Source organism: Anabrus simplex, chromosome 8 (assembly GCF_040414725.1).
Source record: "Anabrus simplex isolate iqAnaSimp1 chromosome 8, ASM4041472v1, whole genome shotgun sequence".
NCBI classification, from domain to species: domain Eukaryota; kingdom Metazoa; phylum Arthropoda; class Insecta; order Orthoptera; family Tettigoniidae; genus Anabrus; species Anabrus simplex.
Window position 1 is genome coordinate 115,861,938 of NC_090272.1, and position 19,332 is coordinate 115,881,269.

Here is a 19,332-nt window from a genome sequence, read left to right on the forward strand (position 1 = left end):
AACGACATGCGTGTCTGTGCTATTTCCTTTACGTCGCAACGACACGGATAGGTCTTATGGCGACGACGTGTCTCTGAAGATGAATCCCTACCCAAGATGAAAGCTGATTATAAAGATTGCATAAACACCCAGCTCACAAGACAGATGCATTAACCACAGAAATTTAAAATCCCCGTCCCGACCGGGGATCCAAACCGAGACCTCTTGGACCAAAGGCCAACCATTCAGCCGTGGAGCAGGACGAGATAATAATAATAATAATAATAATAATAATAATAATAATAATAATAATAATAATAATAATAATAATTGTTACGGAGTTATCCGTGGAAGGCAGAGCTGAAAGAAGGTGCGGGCTGGAATGGGCCTAACTACAAGTCCGAAAGATGAATTAAAATTTCAATAAAGGTTATATTTTCAATAGACAACAAGATTTAACAAATTTTCACTAGGTGAAATAACAATGAAAATTCAGGTACAATAATAATTTTACAAGCGAAAACACAAGTTAAGGGGTCTTTACAATTCCTGGGCTTCGAGCCCCAATTTCACAATCCTTGAGCTCTCAGCTCACAACCACAAATTACCAAAGGGCAGAAAACCCCTAATTACACGGAGCACTTGCTCCCACCTGGTAATGTCAAGCCTCCTAGAGGCACCTTTCAAAACACCATAAAGAGCTGACCTGCTCTCAATCTTTCAAGCCTATTAAAGGCAATACAATGCTTTACAATCACTTGACATCGACGCACAACTTACAAGAATTAAACAGGGATATCTCGTACCCAGCCTACAGGGCCTTAAAAGAAAAATAAGAGGTTAATTAAATGGCCCAAAATACCAATATGAATGGAGGCGTTGCTTTTTACAAGCGAAAACACAAGTTAAGGGGTCTTTACAATTCCTGGGCTTCGAGCCCCAATTTCACAATCCTTGAGCTCTCAGCTCACAACCACAAATTACCAAAGGGCAGAAAACCCCTAATTACACGGAGCACTTGCTCCCACCTGGTCATGTCAAGCCTCCTAGAGGCACCTTTCAAAACACCATAAAGAGCTGACCTGCTCTCAATTTTTCAAGCCTATTAAAGGCAATACAATGCTTTACAATCACTTGACATCGACACACAACTTACAAGAATTAAACAGGGATATCTCGTACCCAGCCTACAGGGCCTTAAAAGAAAAATAAGAGGTTAATTAAATGGCCCAAAATACCAATATGAATGGAGGCGTTGCTTGCGCTCCTACATGAAACCTTATAAAACGTAAGGGGCACTAGGCCGATGATACAGGGGCTATCCCCAAGCTAGGGAGGTGACTCGTATAAGAAAATTTTAAGACATTAAGAGAACAAAATCGGTTATGAAAACGTAGTCACCTCAACTCAAGATGAAGGGAAGCTCGAGAGGGTAAAGCACTCTCTATCCCCGATTTTCAGTTAAAGTAATAAGAAACTTTTACATAAGCCGGTACTAAGTTACATTTTTAGAAGGTAGGTTACATTGAAAAGGTTTCGGATCTCCCCTGAGGGCTAAACTGCTGAGCTAGCAAGAAATAAAGATGTTAAAAGGCCATTATCTTGTAGAAGAGCTGCTGGCGGATGAAAGAGGCGCTTCCCGCCTCCTGCTATACTTCCATACACTAAGCTAGATGTCGTACGAGTGGCCGAGAGCCAGGAAAATCAGCAGCTTTTATACTCTCGGGGAAGATTCGAGACCTTTCATGAATGATTAAGATACACCCACAGTCGTTTATTGGGTACCTTACAGTTACACATCAACAATGAGGAAGAAAGACGCTATTGGCAAAAAATTAATGACAGAAATTTGCGATTGGCTTATTTCAAAACTGGCGGAAAGAAAGATTAATATTGCCAACCCATAAATGAAAGAACAACATTTAGTAAAGAACAAACTTACGAATACAAAATATATTAAAGAAAAGTTCCTTCACTTCGCACCAGGGTGCATGATCATAGTTTTTGGTAGAGAAATCTGTGAGAGAATGTCCACACTTCTTGATAATTAGTAAACAAAAACTATTCGAAATCAACACAGTGACATCTTCTGATAAACGGTTGAATTAATTCAGTTTTAAAGTTCAGAGTTTCAGCGGTAGAGGAGTACCTTAAGGCGGAAAATTCAAATGTGCGGCGTATAGGTGTACCAACCGGTACAATAATAATAATAATAATAATAATAATAATAATAATAATAATAATAATAATAATAATAATAATAATAATAATAATAATAATAATAATAATAATAATAATAATAATAATAGTAATAATAATAACAATAATAATAATAATAATAATCTTATGGGAGCATTTACTTTGAGCAGGTGTTTAAATTTAACAACATGTTGGCAGCTTGTGTGTCAATTTCGACGTTCCATGTTTAAATATCATAGAAATGGATCTCTGTCCCACGATTTTTAGCGTGATTAGCGTAGTGGTTTAGCTGATGGCTGGATTCAGCGCGGAAATTTCTTCTTGGAAAATCACATGACAGCGGAATGTATATTCGGTCTTAAATCGCCAGCCTGAACCATAACGAACCAGTGTGGCTCCAGTGACCACACATTTACCCAGAGGAAACTGCAGAAAGTTTGTCATCATCATCATTATCGTCTACACCTCCGTAATGCAACGCGTTGCGCTATTAACTGTTACCCTCGCTGGCCCAGGATCGATTCCCGGTGTTACCCTTAAGTTCAAGTCGCCTGGGGGGCTAGCTTGTAGTGGAAACGGTAACTACAGGTGACCTCCATTCATGGTGTTTGTACAGTAACTGCTCCACCTCAGTAGTGATGCACAGATTACTGTACATTCCTTGAATAAGTAGGAATACTTTATTCTTATTCAAATTCTTTAGTTTAGTTACAATACTTGCCACAGCTTATAAAGTGAAACTACTCTACGTTGGACACTTACGGTTCCTTAAAAATGTGTCCAAAGTTGTGGGGTGTCTAATCTACAGAGTGAGTGCACAGTATTTCAAAAGTAGACTGACAGCGCAGGAAAAGAAAAACTCTGAGCCATTGTGTATTGTATATACATAGTAAGAACAGTGGTTCCTTGAATTTATACAATACAGTAAAATGAATTTCATATCTACTAAAAGTATTTTTAAAGCACTACAGTACTGTCTTATGTTTTATTTTGAATATTGTACTCTTCGTACTCACCCTTTACTACATAGCAAAAAAGGCAGTCACACGACTGTTTTATTTTTCGACGTTTGTACGTGCTAATTCTGATTCAACGTAGGCCTAATCCAAATTGAGTTTGTCATTTCTGGTTGGTTATATACAAACGTAAAACGTCCCAACTCATTAATACACTGCACAGTCTTTCGATGAGCTTGTGGCTCCTTGCGGACAGAAACGGTTTCTTCTTTTCCTTTTCTCTTTCTCCTCCTTCTTCTGCTTCTTCGTCTGCTTCTTCTTCTTCCTCCGAAAACTGAAGAAATTATTTTTTTTGTAACAATTCGTCAATTGCTCCCGGAATATCATCGTGGACTTACAACACATTATCGAAATCACTAAAAACACAAACGTCTCAGAATTCACTGGGAAGGACTTCAGGGAGGCATCTCGATTCCTTTTTTTTTTTTGCTAGGGGCTTTACGTTACACCGACACAGATAGGTCTTATGGCGACGATGGGACAGGAAAGGCCTAGGAGTTGGAAGGAAGCGGCCGTGGCCTTAATTAAGGTACAGCCCCAGCATTTGCCTGGTGTGAAAATGGGAAACCACGGAAAACCATTTTCAGGGCTGCCGATAGTGGGATTCGAACCTACTGTCTCCCGGTATCTCCCGGATGCAATCTCAATTCCTCAGTCAACACCTTTCACAGTAATGTTTCTTTAGACACGTCCACCCGAGCACCATGGATCCTGGAAATTGCGTCCAGGACCTTCACATACCATGTAATGTTACGTCAGCTAAATTACAGGAAGACTCTCTGTCTTAATACATGTATTATTGTTTTAAATGTTCTTGGACAGGCATAATTTCCGATGACAATATTGAAATTGCTTACTCTAAACCATTTCAAAACACAAAACAAAATAGTTTTGAACCTTTCCAAACTGTCACTTAATGGCTGTCCGATATCCAGAGTTGAGGGGGTGTCCAATGTAGAGAGGATTTTTAACATTTAAATCTATAGGGAATTAAACGGTGCATTCAGTATATGTCCAATCAAAAGTGGCTGTCCAGCATATAGGGGTGTCCAAAGTGAGTTGTTGCAATATACTTGATAGAAAATTGTTTCTAACATAACAGGAGAAAATTTTCTCTACGAACTCTCTCCCTCAATTTAAAGAGGGAGATTCTAAGGCATTTGAGAAAGTATTTGAGATATCCACTTTAAATAGCGAGCTTTATTCAAGCCAGCGAAACAATGTTACAACATCAAGACGGTTAAAAGAAAAAGGAAGCACAACATCTCGTTTGATGGCACGCCATTGTCTGCTAAGTTGCAAAAGTGAACGTCGTTTCCAGAACCATGGTATTCATTTCGAAGCAAAAACCAGGAACACTCCGAGGAGAAAACACGAATGGAATGTAAGTTGATCTCAAAGCAGAGACCATCTTTTTGCATCACATTCCGATATCAGAATTGAGCCAAGAATTCAGTGCGGAGCCTTCTAATAAAGAACGGATAGAGATAGTTCTCTTTTTAGTCTACCCTCACAATATAGGCCAATATATTTACAGGGTGGTTGAAAACAATTTGAACCTGGATAGGTCATACTGATTCCTTTGAAGTCCTCTCCAGGTTTTCACTTTCTTCCGTCCCTCCAACCCTTGACCTTTCTTCTTCCTAATTTCTGAAACCGACACTTGCCAGTTACCGTTGTCATTGTTGTTACATTGTTACTGTTAAAATTGTTCATTATTGTTGTTACTTAATATTGTTGTTTATACCTTTGTTGTCTTTTATACTTATTTAAACTTATTATTATTATTAGTGTAAAATGGCCCTCCATAGGCTGTATCTAATAATTAAATAAATAAATAAATAAATACATAAAAAATTGGAAAATAAAGTTGTATATCTTGCACCTTTGTCATTTTTATCAGCTGCTGAAGTTAGCCAATCAGATCGTTTCACGGGTGACTTCAAATGGGCTTTGCGAGGCGGAGTTGCTAAATCTGAATATAGTTTATGACTGACTTGAGAGCACCAATAGAAGAAATAAATTTCTCCAGGGGAGGGACTTGAACAAGGACCTCCTGCCGATAGGCTCGCCGCATAACAAGCACGCTACGGTGGCATTGGTTGAGAGCCACGGTGTGTTAGCTTTTGATGCTCATTTCTCGGCATGGCTCTCAAGCCCGACGAAGTCACGTGCTGATTTAGCAACACCGCCTCGTGAAGCCGAGTTGAATTAGCCCGCGAAGCGATCTTATTGGCTAGCTTCAGCAGCTGATAAAATGACAATGGCGCGAGATATCGACGATTTTTTTTTCAAATTACTTATCAGTATGACCAACGCTCTACCACTCATATACTCGGTTTACGTTGTTTCGGACCACACTATATGCATCTTTTCTGTTTATGTGTAAGGTAAGGGTGTATTCTACTCGAAGGTAAGATCGAAACTCCGCAGAAGTGTGCCTGAGCCGGAGTTTACGTACGGTAGGGTGGCCAGTTCCGTTCCGCTCCTCCACTCCCTTACCTTCCCCCCCCCCCCGCCCCACCAACAGCGCGTTGCAACCCATCCAAACCTTGACCACGCCCAATGTTGCTTAACTTCGGAGATCTCACGAGATCCGGTGTTTTAACACAGCTACAACCGTGGGCACTTCTGTTTATGTGTGGAAGAAATTAATTCCGTCAAACATGCGCGAGGATGTCTAAATTTATCACATTATTTCTTGACGCGGACGCAGTAGGCTTCTCTTTTTCATCTGTCCCTTAGCACGGGTGCAGAAACATGAATGCCTACCCTCAATCGAAGTCTTAGCCTCAGCTATGAAAGTGTGGAAACTACTGGGTTATGGGTAATATCAATCACATTCGGTGCACGATCAGTGGGTCTGAATTCTTTTAAAGGTGCTATTCACAGGGCAAGTCAGGCTGAAATAACACTTTCTGGCCCAGTGAGGAAAGCAACGGTAAATTACCTCACTCCTCATCATGCGTTGTACGCCTCATTAAAATTCGGCATAGAATACCGAGCTCGATAGCTGCAGTCGCTTAAATGCGGCCAGTATCCAGTATTCGGGAGATAGTAGGTTCGAACCCCACTGTCGGCAGCCCTGAAGATGGTTTTCCGTGGTTTCCCATTTTCACACCAGGCAAATGCTGGGGCTGTAACTTAATTAAGGCCACGGCCGCTTCCTTCCCACTCCTAGCCCCTTCCTCCCTCATCGTCGCCATAAGACCTATCCGTGTCGGTGCGACGTAAAGCAAACAACAACAACAACAACAACAAAAAGAAATCGCCATAGAATTTTGCCGTTTCCCTATTACCTCATATTTTCCCTGAGTGGTTGATAATTTTGAAGCCATTTACAGTAATGGTATGTCATGATATTTTGTGAAAGAAATAAACTTTTGGTCATTCTTTCCAATGTCTTTGCTGGCAGGACCTAGTGTTTACAGTGCACTATGTATTCTGGTATAGGCTACAGCAATCTTGTTACTTTAATAGATCTGTCTCTGTCTTATCCTTGGCTTTGGCAACATAAAAGTGAGTGAGGTATGAGCGATGCTAGTAATGTCAATCCTTATGCAGCCAGTCCCTGCTATGAATGGTGTGAAAATGTTGCTCATAGGGTCGACGGTGTATGCATTTCAGTGGGCTTGGCAGACTGATATGTAAGAGCAACACTGGCTCGGTGAGGAAAGCAACGGGAAACTACCTCACTCCTCATTTCCCTAGTACGCCTCTTCAGTGATGCCTAGGCCATCTATGACAGCTGATGGCAGATCTGTTGAGGATCTCACCAGCAGCATCGCTGACGGACTGAACATGCATACAATTCTTTCCAACACAGTTTTTATCGGATGTTCTCTATCTGATATTTTCTTAAACTGTTTCAACCCATATCTCTTAGGTTGCTCTATGGATTTCAATTTAATAATCGACAGCGATATTCTGGGAGAAATTTACGGCGTAACTTTTATATAAAGGCGTGAAATAGCGGTGTATGTGGTTCTTTATGTTCGTTAGAAAACAGAATAATACATGCACATACTGAAAATGAATAGTTGAGTGTACAGAGTTTGTTCAGTAGACGAATGAATCATTCATATAAAGAATGTCAAATCTACACAAATATCTCAAATTGGTTTCGGAACCGAACGCAATAAAGTTTATCTCGCTGTCATTAATTAAGACAAATTCTTCACCTGTTGTGTAGTTAACGATTGAATCAGGACGACTTCCAGAACTTCTTCACATGATTCTGCCAGTATATACTTCTTTTTCTTACGTTTCGCTATACGTCGCACCGACAAAAATAGGATTTATGGCGAAGATGGGATGGAAGGAAGCGACTGTGGCCTTAATTAGGGTTCGGCACCAGCATTTTCCAGGTGTGAAAAGGAAAAACCAAGTAAACATCTTTAGTGATGCCACCAGTGAGATTCGAACTCACTGTCTCCCGAAGGCAAGCTACCGCTTTTCGGAAACGTTTTTTCTTATGAAAATGGATTTTGAACTTTTCTTATTTGACTCTTTAAACGGTGCTCGATAGCTGCAAGCGCTTAAGTGGGTTCGAACCCCACTGTCGGCAGCCATGAAGATGGTGTTCCTTGGTTTCCCATTTTCACACCAAGCTGTACCTTTATAAGGCCACGGTCCATTCCTTCCTACTCCTAGCCCATTCCTGTCACATCGTCGTCATAGTACCTATTTGTGTCCGTGGGACGTAAAGCAACTTGTAAAAAAAAAAAAAAAAAAAAAAAAAAAAAAAAAAAAAAAAAAAAAAAGAGAATTGAATATTCGATGTACAATTTTTCATGCAAATCATTCGTAACTTGATTTCTTCATGAGACGCGGACGTACTAGCATATCAGACTTCTTCCACCTGTTTCATGATAAGGGATATTATCTTCTGTTTCTGAAGTTAAATCGTGATTCTTTACTATTTCAGCACCACACGATTTGTTTGTTGATGCCCACCGGACACGTCCAACTGAATATACATGTTTTCTGAACACCTGGTCGTCCTTAATAAATGGGCCATTTCCCCGATTACAGAAATGGCGTATGGCTTTTAGTGCCATGAGTGTCCGAGAACAAGTTCGGCTCGCCAGGTGCAGGTCTTTTAATTTGACGCTCGTAGGCGACCTGCGCGTCGTGATGACGATGAAATGATGATGAAGACAACACACACGCCCAGCCGCCGTGCCAGAGAAATTAACCAATTATAGTTAAAATTCCCGACTTTGCCGAGAATCGAGCCAGGGACCCCTGTGACCAAAGGCCAGCACGCTAACCATTTAGCCATGGTGCCGGAAATTTCCCCCAATTAGGACCTTGTTCTAAAATCTCAATATTTAGACTGCTAGTCATATGCACTACACCCACCAAGCACATGTCGTAGGATCTGTGATATAACGGGCGTGTTGCCAAACTTCGTGCTTATTACTGAAGAACTCCTCAGTTCTTCCGGATTATCGTAGGTGAACGTGATGACAGCTTGGAAGAACTTATTAGATAGATAGATATTTATTGAACATAATAGGCGAATTTGCTCCGATACATGTTCACATGGACAACTCGCATAATATTAAGACACAAAAGAATGAACAATAAAGGATAATAAAGTAAAGCAAGAAATATACAAGCAAGTGTCCATAATAATAATAATAATAATAATAATAATAATAATAATAATAATAATAATAATAATAATAATAATAATAATAATAATAATAATATTAAACAAAATCTACCTACGAAACAACTAATCTGGCCCTACCCTGACCTTGCATTCACCACATGACTGTCACAGCATATAGTTCTGCAAAAGAATAAAACCGTTGACATTACATTACAACAGATTCAGCTCAAGTCCTTGTATACACAGTTGCTTACTTCGCATTCCTTGTTTCTTAACTGGCTTACCCCGGATTTAAAGTACACCAAATGCCAAAAATCGCATACTTTCATGCAATCTCGCAAACGGTAATGCCTCTACATTTCGCCCATACCATATATTTTACTCAATTACTTCGCAAACTGAATACACATCGCTGTCACTCGGTCTTACTTCACCTCCAGGCACGAATTCTACATTCTTCACTATGTCACCAGCACTTCGCTTACTGCTGAACTTGCCTAACGAAGTCAACCACTGAATACTGTTAAACAAGACCCCCATAAACGTTATAAACACCCGTCCCCATTCCCAAACACATACCTCTTTATTTCCTCCAAGCTATACTCACCACCATTGCCCTATGAATCTCTTTCTTCCATTTTTCCTCATAAGTGCATTTTAACCGCACATAAATACCTGTTCTATTCTCCTCCGTCTTCCCATTCCTTAATAATCCATCTTGTAATACTCCGCTCTTCCCCTATTCCTAACATTTTCCGACGTTTGGCACTCAATAGACTATTTCTTCACAATTACCTAATAAGTGAAAATCGTTGTTCTCTGCCCCACAAAGTATACATACCGACTTCTCTCTACCTTTAACCATCCCTTATTTTTTTGAAGCCCCAATATCCAGCAAACCAAATCTCTTCTGTTTAACCTCTCAACGTTTCTAATATTTATCCCCGTTACTTCTTTTACTTCATTAAAAACACTAAGAGAACTTCTTACTCTACTTTCAGCCGATAATTTCTGCCTATACATATCTTTAATCCTCCTTGTCAGTACCTTCATCCCTCTAGCTTCTGTGGAAGAACTTATTACGAGGCTTTTTAAGTAAGGGCCGTTTGAAATTATTTACACAACGAAAGACGATTTTCAAACACCTCATTTACTTGCAGATCCTACATACTTTACTCCATTGTCCATCATAGCCGCCAAGGTTATTTGAAAATCATACCTTACAACTAAGTTTTGAATACCCTCTTCATAGAAACTTGCCACCTGCTCCGATAACCAAGAGTTCACGGCCGTTTTCACTTCGTCGTCATCATTGTAGTGGTTGCCGCTGAGGTAATGTTTGAAGTGGCGGAACGGATGGTAATCACTCGGCGAAGGTGAGGGCTTTAGGGTGGGTGGTCTAAAACTTACCAGCCAAAAGTGTCCAATAAACCTCGGGTCTCAGCTGCAGTGTGAGGCCTTGCGTTGTCGTGGAGAAGGACAATTCCCTTTGTCAGCATGTCGCGTCTTTTGTTTTGTATCGCTCTGCGTAGCTTTCTCAAGGTTTATCATGGGGCGGGTGAGTCGATAATCTTGAACATTTGAGCAAGCACAGAACAGAACCGTACAGGTTAGCAACACAGCTGCAACTGAGCACCGTTGTTACTGAGGCATGCCGACACACGATGCACGTGCTCGTTGCGACGCGCGCGCGAACTACTAGTCTCTATAACAAAACGGCCGTTTCCTTTCGTTTCAGTACTGATTTCTTTGGTAAAAATCTACGTGTCTGCAGAATGTGTGTACGAAACCTTCTACTATTTCAAAACTGTGAAGTCATCTCCACACAGGTCACGAAGGCCCTAGAAGAGATAGAAGGAAAAAGCTTCCTCTAGCCGTAACCTCGGCACTTGGTGGGATAGAGTGGTTAGCTCTGCGCCCATCCGCCCTTGCCCCAAGGAATTAACTTGGTACTCATTTTGGTCCAGGTTAAGTGAACCTCAGGCCCAATGCACCTCCGGAAATGGAAATCTCATTTCGTAAATTTTTCGACTTCCTCGCGGTGAATCGGACCCACGTCCTTCTGGGTAAATTGAGCGTGCCTTATCATCTCGGCCAGGCAGCCAAAACTATCACAGGTAGTAAAAATATATAAAACCTTGACTTAAAGATTAGAAGACCGAGCTCGATAGCTGCAGTCGCTTAAGTGCGGCCAGTATCCAGTAATTGGGAGATAGTGGGTTCGAGCCCCACTGTCGGCAGCCCTGAAGATGATTTTCCATGATTTCCCATTTCCACACCAGGCAAATGCTGGGGCTGTACCTTAATTAAGGCCACGACCGCTTCCTTCCAATTCCTAGGCCTTCCCTATCCCATAGTCGCCGTAAGACATATCTGTGTCGGTGCGACGTAAAGCAAATAGAAAAAAAAAAAAAAAAGAGATTAGAAGGTTCAAAGAGTCTAGCTAAATAGCTTTCAAGGACAGATGGTTCCTTGAAGAACGGTGCGCGCATGCGCTATTTTATGGATAAATTAGCGTGTGGTAAAATTAGAATAACCTTGAGTCCTGACGTGAGAGCAAGTATCGTAAGAAGCCCTTTGTTTCATCGACGCAAGGTCTATTGACACCCCAATAATTTGTAAGTAAACGTGATTGTATACGTCAAAATTACGGGAATAATTGTGAAATTTATGACAATTTCCTGAATGACTCAATATCTTAATTAATAATAATAATAATAATAATAATAATCATAATAATAATGGCGTGTGGCCTCCGAAGGTCTTTCGAGTTGACGCCGTACAGGCGACTTCCGCGTCTGTGAGGATGAGGCCCTGCCTATGATGAATTCTATGATGAATTCGATTTAACCAATGAAGGTTAAAATCTCAGACTAGTCCGGGAATCGAACCCGGCACCTTTTGCAGCAGAGGCCAGCATGCTAACCCTTTAGAGATGGAACCGGACAATATCTTCATTTAAAGAAGGTTCAAACTTAGTGCGAACGGGATCTGCAAGAAAGAATAAAACAAAAGTAATCGAACAATTCTATAACATCCGAGACAAGAGAGCCTGTGTAAATAAAGTAACAGTGAACTTCTAAATCTTTCGTCTATCATATGGAGGTACATAAACCGGAAGGTAATAAATCAAGATGTAATAGAATCTACGAATCTACGAAGAATTGCTCTGACAACATTCACAGAAAGAGAGCCCAGGCAAACAAATAAATATTTCTAAACCTGAATTCTGCGCATGCATGAACCACCCGAAACCCTCGTGACGTATTCTATACGCAAAAGGCTTGCGACCATGGTTCCGATACAGCTCCCACGCTTTCGTTTTATATTTAATAATACGTACCAATAATCCTCAGCATTCAATCGTCAGATTAAGGTATACATTCGGATTTGATGTTTAATTTAGTCTTTTAAATACCCTACTATTCCTATTCAAAGTTGAGTAAATTACTACGCTACATTTTCTTCAGCTCCCTCGAGGATTCTTCCTTAGTTCTAATGACAGCTCTCGGATTGTTAAGTAATTACTCCAAAGACAACTTGAGTGTAAGCTCAGGGCTGATTAAGCAGAACTCCAATTAGCAGTAGCATGACTTCCTCTTTATTGAGGTTAGGTTCCCCTGATTAAACTCCCCACAGACCAGATAGTGTTGATCAGATGTCCGTGACCACTGCTCGCTAAGTCTAATTTATTCCTGCAACCAGTTGAGCATCACTAAGAAATCGAAATTACAGTATTTGTTGAGAGATTGGAGAGACCTAAACTTTTTCATTCTTTTGTCATTGTATGACGGTAATTCAAGAAAGTAAATTTTCCCGCTTTGTATGAACAGAAACAAAGAAATGAAGCATACTCCATCAAATGTGTCCCATAAAATGTAGTCACGTCAATAGATTTCGTACAAGTGCGCAAGTCGGTAAACCAGAACCTAAATGATAATGTTGCTGAGTGAGTGAGAGATCCATATAGTGATTTAGTATGCACAAAAATACCAAACCTGCAACATTCATAGGAGGACCATGCCCGTATACGGAGCTAATGTGATACTGTATATGACAAATACGTATGGAGGTGGGACCATGTATTTTCTGTCTAGAATGATTCTGAATGGCGAAGAACGAAATGTCCGTCGATAACATTCAGATGCATTAATTAATGCCATTGTAACGCTGTATCAATTGGTGGTATTCAACGAACAAGACGTGAACAGGAAAGGGGAATTCAGTTTAAGCTACGAAAATGCTCGAAGAATTAAGTCGAAAAATGAACTAGGGCATTTGTTAAATTGTGTCCTCCTTATTCCTATTCTTCTGAAACTGTGCCTTATCTCTGCAATCATTTTTTTATTTGTTCTGGTGTCCTCTTGGCAATTCTGATATCGGCGGATGTCCAGTCTCCAGAATAAACGGCATAATTTGAGGGTTAGATTCCTCACATAGGCCTACTGAGAAAGATAAAAGTTTGTACAACAAGGGTCCGGAAACGCGTACTTTACGAGATATCAGACTTTGTCGTGGGCTAGAACTTCAAGTATGTGAGGTATTTTGCACGTACTGATGTACTCCGGTCATTACCTTACAAGAGTTGTTCAATATTCCCACCTCCTGCCATACTACAGGCTTATGCTCGACCTCACACGGAGTTACGAACACACTCGAGTATGTCCAGTGTTGTACGTACTGTTTGAAAGAACCTCAAAATTCTGTCGTGAATTGTTGCTTCATCTTTCACAACAGTCGCGTTCACCACTTTGCTTAAACTCACACAAAGGAGTCCAACGGGTTTAGATCAGCTGATCGTGAAGGCTAAGAAAGTACGCATTTCTGGTACTATGTTCATATATACTTCTCTTTCTCTATATGTGAGGAATCCAACCCTGGCATTCTGACGTGTATTTTTGAAACACCCTGTATATCCTATAATATTTCTTACGTGGTCTACCTTTTCAACTCTTACCCAGAACCTTACATTTCAAACATCGTTTGGTATAAAGTTATTGTATCTGAACTAATGGCAAAATTATTTCCTTGCCCTTGATATTAGATATGAATAAAATTCACAGTATAACAAGAATTGGTCTATTTAATCGAAAATTATTTATATCAGAATTGATGATAGGCTGAAGCGGAATAAAAAATGTTGAAGTTCAAAGTTACTTCCCATTCGATTTTATCTTTAACAAGGTCTTACGTTCTATCTAATCTGAAAGTGATTAAAGTGATCATTCAAGATCACCCGGTATTTCTTCTCTGGCATCTTTAGTAAACTGCATTCTGAGAAGTTCTTTATGACGTTTAATGCATTATAGAAACTACTAATTTGGAATAGTTCGAAAGTCTCCGAATCCAGAAACTGTTCTAACTCTATCTCATACAGTTGCTTGCGTGGGATTATTATTATTATTCTTTGTATTTTTTTAGTATTAAGGGTGTGGCTAATCACGTTTACACTTTATGAAATATATGAAGATAAATTTTAAATAATTATTGTTTGAAACGTCGAGACATCATGCCCATTAGTATTGAACATCAGCGATACAATACCTGATTCATGTTCACAGTATTAACTGCTAATGGAAAGCGTTGCCCACAGGAGAGCGATGCAAATTTTACTTTTGGGTGGTAGAGAAAGCGTCTCTCTCCCTCCCTCTCTCTCTCTCTCTCTCTCTCTCTCTCTCTCTCTGATTAGAAATATGATCTACTGGAGATCTGAGTTATATTTTACAAAGTGGTAGTTGTCAGGCTGTAAAGAATGAGAGTTAGACTCCATCGGATAAAGCAGCAAGCATTGTAGGCGTCAATACAGCTTTGTGGTCTGGCTAAATACAATATTGTGATTTACTTTGACTTCGTTTATTGGGGTACTGGTATAACACTTGTTAAATAGCTTATGAAGGACAGACCAAAGAAAGGAGCAATTTCACACAAATGGCAAAGTTCTTTCTGTTATGTCTCGCGCAAATGTGACACAGAGACAAGTAAGTCCACTCTGATCATTATCGTCGATATCCATAGCGAACGTAGAAGCAACCTCGTTGACCACGAGCGTAGTGCCACACTCCACCTGACCGTTTTTAACGTTCCCTTTATTATCTATGGCGTTAAGCGTAGGTTCTAGGTACACGCATCGTACCATCAGGTTGCCGTTATACTTTAATATGCATTTTAATGTCGATGCCTTATCAGGCACAACAGACTGGGAAACACTGCATTCGTTCACACCATGCGCGTTTTGTTCATCAAGACGCTCGGATTTTAGACGTGCCCTATACTCTCTGCTACGTTTCGTTAGGCACACCTATCAATTCACCAAGATATTCTCAACCATCCTGATGCCTTTTCTCAAATTTCGTCTGAACCTATGACCTAGATGTTATACCCCTCTGAACAACAAGCAACGGCATCAATTTCGTCTTGCGTTAGTGAGTGTAAATCCTCGACATTTTAACTGTCTGTCACCAGATTTCGTTTTACACGCGCACCGTTTAATGCTTTCAAAAGCCACTGTAGGTGAGTCTGTCGAAACTTAAGGAAATCTTCAATTCCTTCAAAATGGCAACATTATAATCGAAATACGCCCACCTACTTCAATGTTACAGTCGATAGTAAAACAAAGAGACGTTGCAATCCGTGTCATGTTATTTTCCCTCGGTGCCCTCTGATGATGTTACCAGCGGAAGTGATTGTTATTTTATCTCGTGAATGATTATGAAATGTTACAATACATATATAAATATATCTTCATTATGGACAATTATTGCTTTCAGCGTTCAGGCTGTGAGCCACTATGAATTAATTAAGCACCTCCGCAACTCAGTACTTGCAAATGAGTCTGTGGTCTCGCTTAGTTCAACTCCGCTTGTCTCTAAATCATTAAAACTGAGTCTAACTGTTGTCGACTTGGTCTCCATTTACTTATTTTACTTTACATTATCTTAGGTAACCAGTCCTCCTCCACTCATCTGACTGATCTCATTATCAAAGCTAGTTTGTGCGTAGTGCTTCATTCATTGAGTTCATTACTAATTTAGGCCTTATCTCCCCATTCCGAGAACCTTCCAGCGATTGCTGCCACCCTTTTTTAAGAACAATAATTACTGCTGCTTTAATGCCCGTTACATGTAGCTTATGAAAAATGTATCCTGGGTCCACCAAGTATAAAGATAGGCTAGGCTGACCCCTTTGCAATTCAACGGAATACTATGTGACCTTATCGGTCATGTACTTATTTATTTATTTATTATTTGGCAGTGAAAAACCTTTGTAAAGCTCCCTCGTACTTGTTACAAAAAGTTGCATTAGGTTGCACATGCTTACACAACCTTTGTAACTTGCTAAACACCACTCCGTCTTAACTAAAAGGATACACAGATAGAGAGAGGGGGAAGAAAATCTCAAGCCAGAAAAATCGATAATGATACCGTCACCCGTTGAAAAAATGGCCGAACACGATGTTGCCAGCTCGCGAATCGCATTATTATGATGAGATTTCGAGACATGCATAATATTTAATATGAGAAACCTCGGGATGTTATATGATTTAATTATAGACATCTGCCAAAATTTTAATTCTTTATAATATATTAACGTGTGGAAGAATACGCAATCGTTGCATTATATAACAAGCTAAGCGTCCCTTGTACGCAGCACCCTCATGGTAGACATTGTAGGGGCATTATTTTGATAATTAATTTTAAATAAATGGCCGAACATTTCAGGTTCCGCACATAACCAGACTACTTAAGAATCTGAGTCACACGCTTGAGTGTATTACCGATGTCATACGACACGTGGAACTATTAATTAAAAAAAGTAGTGGGGACTATCCATTGTCTCTTACATGGAAGGGGGAAAGTTTATAAAAGGAACCGCGATGATGACAACCCATTCTCTTCACGCGAAGGATCCAAAGCAGAACCACGGTTTGATGGTGTTCTGATCTATTTAGTGTTTCAGACTGTAAATGTACAGTTTATATCTTCGAGAATATTGTAATTGTCTACAAACAATAGTATTTAAAAACAGGTTGAAGTTATGTGATTGCAAGAACGGTATAATTGTAACTTTTTAAATGAAGCAACAAGTATTAATTTCATTATAGTGCAATTAATTGTATTTTGTGTGTTAAAGTGACGCAACAAGTCTTAATCTCATAAAAACTGTTATAAGTGTAGAAGATAACCATTGGAATATGAACGTGCTCGGCGGGAGTAGCAACGGACATGAACCCGTGACCAACGTCAACACCATGGAAGCTTAAAAGGAAAGAATCAGGGTCTTACCCGGGACCCGAACCTTGGATTGTTACGACATGATGATAAGTACTAAAATGAAATAATTTTTTAATAAATGCGCGGTTATTCATTATGCAGATCACGTAAATTAGGTTAGACATGTAAATTGCATGTATTTCTTTTTAATTAGAAAGAGAACTTGTGAGTGGTCTTCATATTCATTTATGTTCATTTCATGGAATTTATAGTCTACTCCATGGGCTTAAATATATATATATAATTAACGTAATGCATGTATTTGACGTGATGATAAAATATTAGTTAGTCAGAGTGCTTAGATTAGGTAAATGTAATAGATAGTGGATTTGTTTTTGGCACTGAGCCGAGCCGTAATTTTGTATAATTTATTTACGTGATATCCAAGCTTATTATCATAATGCATGGTGATTATGCTTGTAAAAATGGATTATCGACTGTTAACATTAGGATAGCAAGGCACTCTTATTTTCATGTAATTCGCATGATGATATATTTGTAGATGGCTGTATTAATTATATGCGTAACTTGTAACATGCCTAGACATCGAACAGACGCCTTCCTATTGAGATTAGCGTTTTCCTTTAATGTCGAATAATTTCCCTTTCTGAATATGAGAATATCCTTATGGATATGTTTAAAATCCATATTTGATTTTATTGATTTGATTTTGAAATGTAGGAAAAACCTAGGCTGTATTCTGTAATCGGATGGAATCGAAGCTGGTCATTTTGAGTTGATGGATGTGAATATGAGACAATGAACAGTGGATTGATATTGTATTATATAATTGTGGCAGGACAGTGAATTTATAAGCCAGTGGAGCTTTGGAAATATGATATGAGAATATATAATGAAATAAGATTATTTAACAAATATGTGTTCCAAGGGAAACGATTTGCTTTCACCTTGAGATGTTGAAAGGATATTTCTGCCACACCGAGCCATTATTAGCCGGGCTTTGACGTCCAGAGATTTACGATGAGGGGAGAGTGAAAAAGGGTTTGGCTCTTGCAGAGGGTTACCGTATGCTGTATTGTTCGAGCTATTCCACTTAGAATGAAAGCTGTACAACACCGATTATTGTTTAAAGGGTTCTTTGACTTTTTCATGTATGATCTTATAATAATATTTAACTAACTGGAACGCCAGTATTATCATTTATTTGTTGACCATATGATTAATTAAGAAAGGCAGTTTTATTAGTCCCGTTTGTCGACGACATCTTCGATATCATTGGTTCGAGTTTTGAGGCAACCATGGATTTTTGTTGTCACATTTTTTTATATACAGCCAATTGCATGTGTATATTGTTATTGATTATTTTCATATTGTGTACATATTTTCCTTTTTTATACATTCTTTTAGTCGTGTTTCACTCTTTATGTGGATGACAAATCGAGTTTCATTTTCGTAATTTTTGTCATTGGATTCATTGGGATGTGGGTTCGATTTCTGGACCCGACATCAGTTATTTTATTTTGATTAGGATTATAACGACTAGCATTCATTTATTCTTTGTTTATTTTTGTAATATAATTAATTTAGCTAGGTGACCACTTCAAGTTATCTTCAATTTAATTTGTTGTATAAATAATTGCTTCTTCTGATAGTGAAGAAAGTTATTAATGATAACCGTCGCATTTATAAGGATATTTCTGATTTTTTTATTTGAAAAGTATGTTATACAAATTATGATGTAATATTTATCATCATGTCGGGAATAAGAAAGAAGTAAAGGAGAAATAAATTTTTTTTGACACTTTACAATTTGTATTTAGTCCGTTGGACATTGCATATTCAACATTGATATACTATAAATATTCAGGATCAACCTTTAATTAATTTGATTTATCAAGGCTCAATAAATAGGTATTAAAATTTTTGTCTGCCTGTCATTTTGCCGAATAACATTGTATCCCAGGTTTCCTTCCGTTCATTTATGCCTTTAAGCTAGTTATATGTTATTTTCTTTGATCTTCTGCCGCGAACGTACCATGGCCTTGGGAGGTCGGTGGTTTGATTCTTTGGAACGGAAGGGTGCAGTAGACCCTTGCACGGTCGGAAGAGCATTTGCTCACCCATCATTCTGAATTTTTTTTTTGTTCCTTCGTGATGAGGTGGCATTTGACTCTAGACTAAAAAGGTCCCTTTCCATCAGGCGCTTTGGCGTATGGTGCTATATGGCAGTATCCCGATTTTTTTAGGGATTATCATGCAGTCATTTGGTTCTATGCGGCAAATGATG

At 39.2% G+C, this 19,332-nt stretch overlaps 1 protein-coding gene across 1 annotated transcript in view; it reads left to right on the forward strand.

Moving 5' to 3' along the window:
• LOC136879328 (tachykinin-like peptides receptor 86C) overlaps positions 1-19,332 on the forward strand; it is a 1,256,628-nt gene that overhangs the window by 464,657 nt on the left and 772,639 nt on the right. The gene's annotated exons all lie outside the window — the stretch shown is intronic.